General features: G+C 34.7%; 1 long non-coding RNA gene across 3 annotated transcripts in view; it reads right to left on the bottom strand.

Annotated features, from left to right (window-relative positions):
- Positions 1 to 14,793, bottom strand: part of LOC102168615 — a 196,914-nt gene that overhangs the window by 71,982 nt on the left and 110,139 nt on the right. The window contains exon 4 of one of the 3 annotated variants that reach the window (XR_001917568.1): positions 10,721 to 10,767. The exons of 1 other annotated variant lie outside the window; for it this stretch is intronic. This is a non-coding gene — a long non-coding RNA (uncharacterized LOC102168615). Of the gene's footprint in view, positions 1 to 8,896; positions 8,976 to 10,720; positions 10,768 to 14,793 lie in introns of those variants that run through there. One more of the 3 variants, XR_001917567.1, reaches the window with a different exon arrangement.

Consider the following 14,793-nt stretch of genomic DNA (forward strand, 5'->3'; position numbering starts at 1 on the left):
GGTAGGATTGTATTGCTATAAATTTCCCTCTTGGAACTGCTTTTGCTGCATCCCATAGGTTTTGAATTGTGTTTTCTCATTTGTTTCTAGAATTTTTTTTAATTTCCCTTTTGATTTCTTCAGTAACCTGTTGGTTATTTAGAAACATGTTGTTTAATCTCCATGTATTTGTTTCTTACACTTGTTCTTATAATTGATATCTCATCTCATAGAGTTGTGGTTGGAGAAGATCTTGATATGATTTCAATTTTCTTAAATTTACTGAGGTTTGTGACCCAAGAGGTGGTCTATCCTGGAGAATGTTCCATGTACACTTGAGAAGAACGTGTATTCTTCTGCATTTGGATGGAATGTCCTGCAGATATCAAAGAGATCTAATGTTATCATTTAATGTTATCATTTAATGTTATCATTTAAGATGTGTGTTTATTAATTTTCTGTTTTGATGATCCGTCCATTGGTGTGAGTGGGTTATTACAATCTTCTACTATTATTGTGTTACTGTCAATTTCTCCTTTCATGTCTGTTAGTATCAGTCTTATGTACTGAGGTGCTCCTATGTTGGGTGCACAGATATTTACAATTGTTATGTCTTCCTCTTGGATTGATCCTTTGATCATTATGTAGTGTCCTTCCTTATCTCTTGTAACCTTTCTCTTAAGGTCTACTTTGTCTTGATATGAAGATTGCTACTCCAGCTTTCTTTTGCTTCCCATTTGCATGGAATATATTTTCCCATCCTCTCACTTTCAGTCTATATGTGTCTTTAGGTTGGAAGTGGGTTTCCTGTACACAGCATATATGTAGGACTTGTTTTTGTATCCATTCAGCCAGTCTCTGTCTTTTGGTTGGAGCATTTAATCCATTTAAAGTAATTATTGATATATATGTTCCTATTGTTATTTTCTTAATTGTTCTGGGTTGATTTTGTAGATCTTTTTCCTTCTCTTGTATTTCGTATCCCTTTAACATTTGTTGTAAAGCTGGTTTGTTGGTACTGAATTCTCTTAATTTTTGCTTGTGTGAAAAGATTTTTATTTCTCCATCAATTTTGAATGAGATCCTTGCCAGGCACAGTAATCTTGGTTTTAGATTTTTCCCTTTCAGTATTTTAAATATATCCTGCCATTCCCTTCTGGCCTGCAGAGATCAGTAGAAATGTATCGGGTTTCCCTTGTATGTTACTTGTTGCTTTTCCCTTGCTGCTTTTAATGTTCTTTCTTTGAACCTAGAAGTGGAATTGCTATGTCATTTGGCAATTCTATATTGAAACTTTTGAAAAATTGCTGAACTGTCTTCCATAGCAATTGCACCTTTTTACATTCCCACCAGAATCTAAATTCTTCATATTCTTGCCAACACTTTTCTTAAAAAAAAAAAAAAATATATATATATATATATATATATACACACACACACACATCCTTTGTAGCTGTGAAATGGTATCTCACTGTGGTTCTTATTTTGCAGTTTGTATACCTTTTTGGAGAAATGTGTACTTAAGACCTTTACCCAATTTCAGGTGGGTTTGTTTAACTATTGTTGAGTTTTAAATGTTTTTACGTATCCAAGGTACTAATCTATCTTCAGATATGTAGTTTTAAAATATTCTACAATAGTTTTTAGATTGTCTTTCTTCTTTCTTCATACCTTCTGATGCACAAAATATTTTAATTTTCATGAAGTTCATTGTTACATTAATTTCTTGTGTGTTTGGTGTCATACTCATGAAATCATTACAGAATCCAATGTCATTAGTATTTTCTGCAGGATTTTTTCCTAAGAATTTTAAAGTTTTATCATATAAATGTAGGTCTCTGATCCACTTTAATTTATGTATATGATATAGGAGCCTGGTGGGCTACTGTCCATGGGGTCAGAAAAGAGCTGGACAAGACTCAGTAATTAAACAACAACATATATGGTATATGGGTTGAATTTCATTTGTTTACATGTGAATATCCTAGACTGTCCTTTCCCTACTAAATGGTCTTGGCACCTTTGGCAAAAATGAATCAATCATATATGCTAGGGTTTCTTTTTACATTTATATGCTATTCCATTTATCTATGTCTCTCCTTAATACCAGGACCATCCTGTTTTATCTACTGTAGCTTTGTAGTAAGTTTTGAAGTTTGAGATTGCAAGTTCTCAAATACATTTATCTCCTTCAAGATGGTTTTAGCTAACATTGATTCTTTGAGATTCCACCTGAATTTTAGGATAGGATTTTCTATTTCTACCAAAAACAGTCTTTGAAATTCTGATAACAATTTTGCACTGAATCTGTAGATCATTTTGGGTAACATTCTCATCTTAACAGTATAAAATTTTCAAACCAATGAACATAGAATATCTTTGCATTTATTTAGGTCTTTAATTTCTTTCAACAAAATGTTTTATAGTTTTCATAGTAGTAGCCCTTTGCCTTCTTGGCTAGATAAACTACTGAGAATTTAATTTGGAAATTAATTAATTTAGATTTTACAAGTTGCATTCAGGAAAGAATGCATCAAACACATTCACATTTCCTTTCCTTCTCTTTTTAAGCAAATGACACCCAGTTTACCAGCTTCACTTTTTTAAGCCTAAGCTTAGCATGACATATTTAAATAACTGTCAAAGTATACTAAATTGCCAGCACTCATGCAAAAGTAGAAAACATCCTCAATTTATATTAGACAAGTATTACCATTAATGCATTACTATCTTTCACTACTAAATACTGAGATCTTTTAAATACTTTTTGGTAGAAGATTCATCCTGGCTATTCTGAATTTAAAGCAGACTGACACTACTTGTATCATGCTTTAAACACAATGGAAAAGAAGGTCTGTGTTGGTGTTAGTGTAGAAAAGAATCACAACCACCTTATATCATTGGAAGAACTGATGCTGAAACTGAAGCTCCAATACTTTGGCCACCTGATGTGAAGAACTGACTCAATGGAAAAGACCCTGATGCTGGGAAAGATGGAAGGCAGAAAGGCGAAGGGGATGAGATGGTTGGATAGCATCACTGACTCAATGGACATGAGTTTAAGCAAGCTCCAGGAGTTAGTGATGGACAGGGAAGCCTGGTGTACTTCAGTCCATGGGGTTCCAAGAAGTCAGACATGACTGAGTGACCGAACTAACTGACTAAAACAGTATGTACTGGCTTCCCAGGTAGCTCAGTGGTTAAAAAAAAAAAAAAATTCCTCCTGCCATTGTAGGAGCCATGGGTTTTGATCCCTGGGTTTAGAAGAAACCCTAGAGGATAAACTGGCAACCCGCTCCAATATTCTTGCAGGGATAATCCCATGGACAAAGGAGCCTGGAGAGCTACAGTCCATGGGGTCGCAATGAATTGAACACAACTGAGGCATGAGCACTCACACAAAGTGCATGTACAAATTTAGAACAATTTTAAAGAACCAAAACATATGGAACTATTATGAGGTCCCAACAATAAACTTGAAAGTCTATGACAAATAGGGGCTCCAGTGAACTGTTCATAAATAGTTAGATTAGGTACAGTTGACTTCATTTTTAATCTTCAACATATGTCCCTATTAATCCTCAAATATGTATAAAATGGGCTTCCCTGATGGCTCGGTGGTAAAGAAGCCAGCTGTCAATGCAGGAGATACAGGTTTGATCCCTGGGTCAGGAATATCCTCTGAAGAAAGAAATGGCAACCAAATCCAGTATACTTGCCTGGGGAATGCCATGAACAGAAGAGTCTGGCAGGCTACAGTCCATGGGGTCACAAAGAATCAGAAACAACTTAGCTACTGAACAACAATTTTAATATTTCAGTTAAATGCATGCAATCACTCCTTATTCAAACACAGCTGCTGCTCCTTGCAATTTTATTGTTAAGGACTTCAGTTGACCATCTTTTTCAACTTCTACTCTTTCTTGACCATTCTTGACAATTCTCTTTGTAATGATTTTTCTGCCATTAATTTAGTGGAAGTTGATATAAACTTAATGTTGCCCATCCCACTGCCACTGCCCTTTAATGATGTGGAAGAAAATAAAGTGAGGTCCCAGTGACCTAGTGAACTGAAGAATGTAAATCCTATGTCAAAAGAAGAAATCCCACCTCCAAAACTAGGAAATCCACCTATGGCTGAGAAAAATGACCCTGTGCCCATTATTGTTTCCATGGGGCACCTTGAATTCCCCAAAATGTCTTCAGATGGGTCTTTGAAGAAGTTTCCAGGACTCTCCAACAAATAATAACCTGACAACAAAGTTTGGATTATGAAATGTGTTCAGTTCAGTCGCTCAGTCGTGTCCAACTCTTTGTGAACCCATGAATTGCAGCACGCCAGGCCTCCCTGTCCATCACCAACTCCCGAAGTTCACCCAAACTCATGTGCATAGAGTCAGTGATGCCATCCAGCCATCTCATCCTCTTTCTCGCCTTCTCTTCCTGTCCCCAATCCCTCCTAGCATCAGGGTCTTTTCCAATGAGTCAACTCTTTGTATGAGGTGGCCAAAGTATTGGACTTTCAACTTCAACATCAGTCCTTTCAATGAACACCCAGGACTGGTTTCCTTTAGAATGGACTGGTTGGATCTCCTTGCAGTCCAAGGCACTCAAGAGTCTTCTCCAACACCACAGTTCAAAAGCATCAGTTCTTCAGCGCTCAGCTTTCTTTATAGTCCATCTCTCACATCCATACATGACCACTGGAAAAACCATAGCCTTGACTAGACGGACCTTTGTTGGCAAAGTAATGTCTCTGCTTTTTAATATGCTATCTAGGTTGCTCATAGCCAAACTCAAATGGCCTGTCAAAATGACTTCCACCTCCATCACTTGTTTTTGGTGTGCTTGTCACAGATGTCCCATTTTTTAATATCTGATGAATAAGTGAAAGTCACTCAGTTGTGTCTCACTCTTTGGGACTGCATGGACTATACAGTCCATGGAATTACCCAGACCAGAATACTGGAGTGGGTATCCTTTCCCTTCTCCAGAGGATCTTCCAACCCAGGGATCGAACCCACGTCTCCCAAATTGCAGGTGGATTTTTTACCAGCTGAGCCACAAGGGAAGCTCAAGAACACTGGAGTGAGTAGCTTATCCCTTCAGCATATCTTCTCAACCCAGGAATTGAACGGGGATCTCCTGCATTGCAGGTGGATTCTTTACCAACTGAGCTATCAGGTAAGCCCTAGTATCTGATCAAATCTCATATGCCTCAGGTATTTGAATTTTCTCTCCTCTTCCTTTAGTTTCAAGTTTTTATCCAGGTGCTATGCTATTGACAGTTTCCAATATGCCTATTTAATATATTTGGCTGAAGCATGTTTTTGCACTCCTAGAACATCACAGTATTCCATTATGTTTCAGCAAGCTGTTAGAAGGAGTCCAAGAATATGGAAGCAAGTGGCAAGAAGAAGTAGTGGTGGGGTGGTTGACTTGGTCTCCTGTTGGTTGAATCTGGCATAGTTGCACTGGTGATGGCAGTGCAGATGGCAGCTCCTCAAGATCTCCTTTCTCTCCTTGGATTTAATTGTTTAGATATTATTATAAATGGAATTGCACTCTTGAATTTAATTTTTTGATTACTTCTGCCATACAGAACTACAACTGGTTTTTGTTTTCATCTGTTCCCTGCAAGTATGAATAACTTGTTTTCTAGCTCTACTACGTTTTTTGTGGATTCTTTTGGATTTTTTAAAGCTTACGTCATATAATCAGTGAACACAGGTAGCTTTAGCCCTTCATTTTCAATGCTGATGCCCAATGTTTCTCTTGTATAATAGTAAGAAATGAATGGCAAATGATGAAAGTGCAAATCCTTATCTTGTTAGTGATCTTAGGGGTAAAATTTGCAGCCTTTCAGCAATGAATATGATGTTAACTGGGGTCTTTCATAAATGTCCTATATCATGTTAAGAAATTTTCTCTACATTCTTAGTTTTCAGAGAGGCTTTCTCATGAAAGGATGCTAGAATTTGTCAAATGCCTTTCCTGCATCAACTGAGATAATCATGAGGGCGTTTTCCCCTTTACTGTAATCATATTAAGTACTACATTGATTGATTTTCTTATGTTGAACCAACTTTGCATTCTTGGAATAAATTTGACTTGTTCATGATGAGTAATCCATTTAACATGCACCTAGATTTGGTTTGATAATGTTTTATTGAGGAGTTCTGTATCTATATTCATATGGGATATTGAACTTTTGAATCTTCATTCTTATTATGGTTTTATTTGGTTTTGTATCAGAGTAATGCTGCTCGCACATAATGAATTAGCAAGTGTTTCCATCTTCTTAATGTTCTGAAAGAGTTTTCTAAGTATTGCTTTTATTTCTTCTTAAATGTTAGGTGGAAATTCCACCAAAGTTAATTCAGGACTTAATTTTGTTGTCACATATTATGTTAGGGATTCATTCTTTTTACTTGTTATGGGTCTGTTGAGATTTTCTATTTCTTCCTGAGTTACTTTAGGTAAATAGTGTATTTCAAGAATCTATCCATTTCTTCAAAGTTATCCAATTTGCTGGTGTACAATTTTTCATACCATTTCAGTTTTTACAATCCATTTAATTTTTTTAAGGTTAGCAGTCATGTTACCACTTTCATGTCTCATCTTATTTATACATATTCTTGCTCTTTTTCTTAGTGATGGACAGAGAAGCCTGGCGTGCTGTAGTCCATGGGGTCGCAAAGAGTCGGACATGACTGAGTGACTGAACTGAACTGATGAAGTTGAACTGAACTGATGGAAACTGTATTCTAAATTGATTGAGGAATTTCCATAGCATTTTCCATACTTGGCTGCACAATTTCCATTCCCAACAACGTGTATGAAGGTTCCTTTTCACTATAACCTTATCAGCATTTGTTATATCTTACCTTTTTAATAATAGCTATTCTAACAGACATGAAGCAATATCTTATGGTTCTGATTTTCATTTCACTAATTATTCATGCTGAAAATCTTTGCATGTGTCTACGTCTTTGTTGGGAAAATGTCTTCTGTATGTCTCCTTTGGGAAAATGTCTATACATTTCCTCTGCTTTGTTGATGATTTCCTTTGATAAGTAGACTATTTAGTTTGATGTAGTCCCATTTGTTTGTTTCTGTTTTGTTCCCCTTGCCCGAGGAGACACATTCAGAAAGATAATGCTGAGACTGATGTCAAAGGGCATACTGTCCGCTTTCATCTAGGAGTTCTATGGTTCCAGTTCTTACATTCATGGCTTACATACAATTCATTTCCAGTTTCAGAGTGGTTTCATTTTTTCACCATGTGATTGTCCAGTTTCCCTGACACCATTTATTGAAAACAAGACTGCTTTTCCATTGTACGTTCTTTGTTCCTTTATCATAAATAATTGTCCATATATGGCGGTTTCTGCCAATACTATGATGTTTTCATTAACATAGTTTCATAATACACTTTGAAATCAGTGAGTGTTATACCTCTAAGCTTGATCTTTCTCTCAGGATTGCTTTGGCTATCTAGGGTAATCTGTGGTTCCACATAAATTTTACAATTTTTTTCTCTGTTTTCATGCAAAATGTCCTTAAGATTCTGATAGGAATTGTACTGAATTTATAGACTACTTTAAATAATATGGACATTTTTTTTTTTTGGACATTTAAACAATGTTAATTTTTCCAATCTATGAGCGAGAAATATCTTTCCATTTATTTGTGCCTTCTTCAACTTCTTGCAACAATGTCTAATACTTTTCAGAATGCAGGTATTTTACCTTACTAAATTTATTGCTGAGTGCTTTATTCTTTTTGGGCTTCCCTTGTGGCTCAGCTGGTAAAGAATCCTCCTACAATGCAGGAGACCTGGGTTGGGAAGATCTCCAGGAGAAGGGAAAGGTTATCCACTCCAGTATTCTGGCCTGGAGAATTCCATGGACTGTATAGTCCATGGGGCACCAAAGAGTCAAGACATGACTGAGCGACTTTCACTTACTTTTTTGATACAATAGTAAATGGGACAGTTTTCTCCACTTCTCTGATAGTTCATTATAATGTACAGAAATTAAACAGATTTCTGCATATTAATTTTATATCCCAAAACTTTACTGAATTCATCTCTTACTTATAATAGTTTTTTGGTGAACTCTTCAGGGCTTCATGATCTGTGGTTGATGAAAGTGGTGTGTTAAGTCTGCTATTATTATTCTATTGCAAATTTTTCCCTTTATGTCTGTTAATACCTGCTTTATATACTTAGGTGATCCTATATCAAATTCATAAATGTTAACAAGTAAAATATCCTATTCTTGTGCTGATCCCTTTATCATACTATAATGTCCTTCTTTGTCTTCTATTAAAGACTTTGCTTAAAGATTTTTTCTGATATGAATATTGCTATCCACCCTTTTCCTAATATTTCCTTTTCCATAAAATCTTTTTGCCATCCCTGCATTTTCAACATCTATGTTTCTTTAGCTCTGAAGTGAGTCTCATGTAAGCACATATATATGGGTCTTGTTTTTTACCCAATTAGCCACCCTAACAGAGAAGGCAATGGCACCCCACTCCAGTACTCTTGCCTGGAAAATCCCACGGATGGAGGATCCTGGTAGGCTGCAGTCCATGGGGTTGCTAAGAGTCAGGCACAACTGAGTGACTTCATTTTCACTTTTCACTTTCATGCGTTGAAGAAGGAAATGGCAACCCACTCCAGTGTTCTTGCCTGGAGAATCCCAGGGACAGGGGAGCCTGGTGGGCTGCCATCTATGGGGTCGCACAGAGTCAGACACAACTGAAGCGACTTAGCACCAGCAGCAGCAGCAGCCACCCTAATATCTTTTGATTGGCGCATTTAGTACATTGACATTTTAAGTAATTATTGATAGGTATGTACTTACTGCCATTTTATTACTTATTTTCTGATTATTTTTGCAGTCTTTCTTGTTTCTTCTTCATGTTTTAGTTTCTTCCTTCTTGGTTCTTGATTTCCTGTTGTGGTATGCTTGTTTTCATTTCTCTAACTGACAGCAACACAATAATAATAGGAAACTTAAAGACCCCTACTTACATAAATAGATAGATTATCCAGACAAAAAATAAAACACTGGTCTTAAATGACACATAAGACCAGTTGAACTTAATTTATATGTTTATAATATAATACTAATATATTAATTATATGTTGATGTATATATTATAGTAAATAATATATATAAATATAACATATATTAACCTATTGATATTTACATATTAACAATATTTATTATATATTATACCAATATTGCATTATAAATATATATTTTTATATATTTATATATCATTTATATATATATAAAGCATTATATCCAAAGCCAAATTGCTGGTGGCTCAGAAGTTAAAGTGTCTGCCTGTAATGCAGGAGACCCAGGTTCAATCCCTGGGTCGGGAAGATCCCCTGGAGAAGGAAATGGCAACCCACTCCAGTACTTTTGCCTGAAGAATCCCATGGAGGGAGGAGCCTGGTAGGCTACAGTCCATAGGGTTGCAAAGAGTCAGACACGACTGAGCAATAATATAACATATATTAACCTATTGATATTTACATATTATGTTAACAATATTTATTAAATATATATTATAGTAATATTTCATAAATATATATTCTTATATATTTATATATCATTTATATATATAAAGCATTATATCCAAAAGCAGTAGAATATACATTCAAGTGCACATGTAAGATTCTCTAGGATAGGTCACATAATAGGCCACAAAACAAGCCTCAGTAAATTGAAGAAAACTGAAATCATGTTAAGCATCTTTTCTGAACACTATGAGACTACACATCAACTATGAGAAAAAAAACTACAAAGAACACAGAAATGTGAAGGCTAAACAATATGCTACTAAACAACCAATGGATCAGTGAAGAAATCAACGAGGAAATAAAAAACTACCTAGAGACAGATGAAAAAGAAAATATGACAGTTCAAAACCTATGGGACCCAACAAAAGTAGTTCTAAGAAAGAGGTTTATAGCAATATAAACTTGCCTCTGGAAACAAGAAAAACATCAAAAAACAAAGTAACCTTATGCCTAAAAGAACCAGAGAAAGAAAAACAAGACCCAGTTAGGAAAATAAAGAAATCATAAAGATCACAGCAAAAATAGATGAACTAGAGACTAAAAACAAAAGAAATCAAACTAAAATCTGGTTCTTTTAAATGATAAACAAGAGTGGTAAACCATTAGCTAGATTCATCAAGAAAAAAAGGGAGATGGCTCAAATCACTAAAAATAAGAAATGAATATGAAGTTATAACTGACATACAGAAATACAAAGGATCATAAGAGACTACCACAAACAACTATATACTAAAATGGACAACCAAGAAGAAATGAACAAATTCTTGGAAATGTACATTCTTCCAAGACTGAATGAGGAAGAAATACAAAATAGGAACACACCAATTACCAATAAGGAAATTGAACCAGTAATTTTAAAACTCCCAACAAAGTCCAGGACCAGAGAGTTTGTCAGGTGAATTGTACCAGTCAGAGAAGAGCTAACATCCATCCGTTTCAAACTACTTGAAAAAATTGCCGAGAAAGGAACACTTTCCCACTCATTCTATGAGGCCAGAATCTCCCTGGTACCAAAACTAGACAAAGATATCACAAAAAGAAAAGAAAATTACAGGCAAATATAAATGATGAACATAGATGTAAAAATGTTCAACAAAATATTAGCAAACCAAATCCAATACTATAAGGATCACATACCATGAACAAGTGGAATTTATCCCATGGACGCAAGGAATTTTCAATATCTGCGAATCAATGTGATACATCACATTAACAAATTGAATAAAAATTCATGTTGATGTATGGCAAAAACCAATACAGTAAAGTAAAATAAAGTAAAAGAAAAAAAAAGAGAAGGGCCTTAAAAAAGAAATCATGATTATCTCAATACATGGAGAAAAAGCTTTTGACAAAATTTAACATCCATTTAGGGTTTAAAAAAAAAACCTCTCCAGAATGTAGGCCTAGAAGGAACATTCCTCGACATAATAAAAGCCATATATGAAAAACTCATAGCTGAAATCATATCCATAGCTAACATCAGGAACCAGACAAGGATGTCCACTCTCACCAGTTTTATTGAGCATAATATTAGGAGTCCTAGCCATAGCAATCAGACAAGAAAATAAATAAAAGCAGTTTGAGTGATTATACTTGACCAGTTTAAATTTTCTATTTAGTTATTACTTTATAATTTGTCTTTTAATTGATATCCTCAATTTGGTAAGACATTTTCTTATACTTTAGTTTGTTGGATAATAGTGTCTTTTAACTCTTGAACACATTTAAAACAACCAACTTAAAGTCTTTCTCCTGAAATGTCATTTGTACTCCCTCAAGCAGGTTTTTTGTATTGATTTTTCTCTGGTTAATGTGCCATATTTTCCTCTATTAAAATGTCTTATACTTCTTCTTGAAAACTGGATGTTTTGAATATTATAATATAGCAACCATAAAAATTAGATTGTCACCCATCCCCAGGATTTATTATTGCTGCCTATTGGAGAAGTTGTTGATAATATAGTGACTGTTTTTTTTTTTTTAATGTAAGAAAAATAATTCTCAAATTTATTTTAAATGGTAGCCTTTTAATACAAGCATTCTTTTTTCATAAATTTTATAAGTTTTATAAGTATAGTTAATTTACAATGTTAATTTCTGCTGTATAGCAAAGAAACTCGGTTATACATACATTATTATATATTCTTTTCTATTATATTTTATCACGGATATTGAATATAGTTCACTGTGCTATACAGTAGAACCTTGTTTACACATCCTATATATAATAGTTTGCATTTACTAATCCTAAACTCCTGAATCTTCCCTCTTTTATCCCCTTCCCTCCCCCTTGACAACAAGTCTGTTCTCTATCTCTGTGAGTTTATTTCTATTTTGTAGATGTGTTCATTTGTGTCATATTTAAGATTTCATATATAAACAATATCATATAGTATTGGTTTTTCTCTTCCTAATTTACTTCACTTAGTTAACTTAAGCTTTCTTAATAATGTTTTTTCTTTCTTACTAAATCACATTGTATTATTTTTATATTTTCCCCAGTTCCTCTCAACAGTCATTTGAATCTACCTGTAGTTCTTTTATTTTGTAGACATTAATATGCATGGTTCTCTACTGTAGGATTCTGTCCTTGAATTTTAGTCTACTTTTATTTTCTCAATAATAATAATAATATTTGGATGGATTTGTAAATATTCAATCTCCTTTTTATAGCATTAATAAAGATGCTACAGAAACTGAACCAAGTGTAAGACCAGGTCCACAGAGGTTAGCAGTACAGGTGGATGTCAAAGATGTAGAGACTTGCTGCAATGTGATTAAACTTTTCTTCAGGAATGGCTCAAAGCTGAGATTCTTAGAGAAAGGAAAAGATAAAACACCGCTCTGTATAGCTATATGACTGTGTTTCTTCAGATTCCACAATCTTTCAATGAGTTTACTAACCATGTTACTAATATATGTGGTAAGCTGCTACTTATAACTAGATTTATAACTAGTCTTCTATTAATGTCCAAACTTTTTAACTAGAACTGGAATGGAAAAACATTAGAATGGCCAAGTTACTCAATTACCTAACTAAGCTACAACCAGCATACCACTTAAGTATATAATTTCATGCTTTTAAAATTTAAACCAAGCATGCTATTTTTCCCCACAAATTAAATCTATTATCCCACAGTTTGTTGACTTTAAATAATGATTTTGAAAAAGCTACTAAAAATATACTAGCAAAATGGTGTAAGAGCATGAGTGTGTATTAGGGGGAGGGAAGAGACAGAGTAGTTATATGCATAGCTACATAATTATCTCAATATTCCTTTGATTTTACAAATTTATTTTTTATAGATGTCTCATTATTACCAATACAGCTGACTCTTGAACAATGTGCAGGCTACGGCACCAAACCCTCATGCAGCCAAATACCTGCATATAAGGTTTGACTCCCTAAAAGCTTTACTCCTAGCCAACTGTTGACCTGAAATGGTCCTGATAACATAAACAGTCAATTAACATGTATTTGTATGCCATATATATAATATACTATATTCTTACCATAAAGTAAGCTAAAGAAAAAATATGAAAGTCATAAGGAAAATGCATTTACAGTACTGTATTAATTGATATCATAAGTTAACAACATCTGTTTACAAGATGAACTGTCTGTCAGTACCCACATCAATACTGATTTATATGATACAAAACATTACAGATGTTATACATATTGTTAACACTAGACATCAAAAACTAAATAATGTAAAAAAATAAATTCATATTTATAAGTATGATTATTGATAACAGAAGCAACAACATGACTGCTTTATGTTAGCCTAGTGTTATAGATATAAGGCTATATACTAATGAATGAAATGTTATAAAAATTTTATAGCATACAATATTGCAATCATACTAATAATACAGTATTTGAAACACTGTTACACTCTTAAAAAGCCACTATCTGTGATGATAAGCTGATACACAGTTTCTTCAACTTTAACAGAGATCTAAGTATACTGTAATACAATGTACTTCTCTGAAAGTAAAGTTATAAAACAATAAGGAAACTAACCAATTATTAACTTTATATTAAGTGTCATTCACATTATGTCTATGTAAGGATAGGTTATCCAGGTCAATACAAGTACTGTATACGATGTTCTATACAATGAGTACTTATGGGATGATGACAAAAAAAGGTGGTCTCAAATTGCACTCATCTCACACACTAGTAAAGTAATGCTCAAAATTCTCCAAGCCAGGCTTCAGCAATACATGAACCACGAACTCCCAGATGTTCAAGCTGGTTTTAGAAAAGGCAGAGAAACCAGAGGTCAAATTGCCAACATTCACTGGATCATTGAAAAAGCAAGAGAGTTGCAGAAAAACATCTATTTCTGCTTTGTTGACTATGCCAAAGCCTTTGACTGTGTGGATCACAATAAACTGTGGAAAATTCTGAAAGAGATGGGAATACCAGAGCACCTGACCTGCCTCTTGAGAAACCTATATGCAGGTCAGGAAGCAACAGTTAGAACTGGACATGGAACAACAGACTGGTTCCAAATAGGAAAAGGAGGACGTCAAGGCTGTATATTGTCACCCTACTTATTGAACTTACATGCAGAGTACATCATAAGAAATGCTGGGCTGGAAGAAGCACAAGCTGGAATCAAGATTGCCGGGAGAAATATCAATAACCTCAGATATGCAGATGACACCACCCTTATGACAGAAAGTGAAGAGGAACTAAAAAGCCTCTTGATGAAAGTGAAGAGTGAAAAAGTTGGCTTAAAGCTCAACACTCAGAAAACGAAGATCATGGCATCTGGTCCCATCACTTCATGGGAAATAGATGGGGAAACAGTGGAAACAGTGTCAGACTTTATTTTGGGGTGCTCCAAAATCACTGCAGATGGTGACTGCAGCCATGAAATTAAAAGACGCTTACTCCTTGGAAGAAAAGTTATGACCAACCTGGATAGCATATTAAAAAGCAAAGTCTGAGTGAACTCCGGGAGTTGGTGATGGACAGGGAGGCCTGGCGTGCTGCAATTCATGGGGCTGCAAAGAGTTGGACACGACTGAGCGACTGAACTGAACTGACATATAGTTTTTGCTGTAAGTTTATTAGATATTCATTTGAAGACTCTAATAGACACACAATAGTTAAGTTTCTATAGAGAATGATGATTACTTACTATCATTGCGGAAATAGATCATCATAAACTCTTCATCCTCACCATTTATATGTT

Source organism: Capra hircus, assembly GCF_001704415.2.
Source record: "Capra hircus breed San Clemente chromosome X unlocalized genomic scaffold, ASM170441v1, whole genome shotgun sequence".
Taxonomy (NCBI): Eukaryota; Metazoa; Chordata; class Mammalia; order Artiodactyla; family Bovidae; genus Capra; species Capra hircus.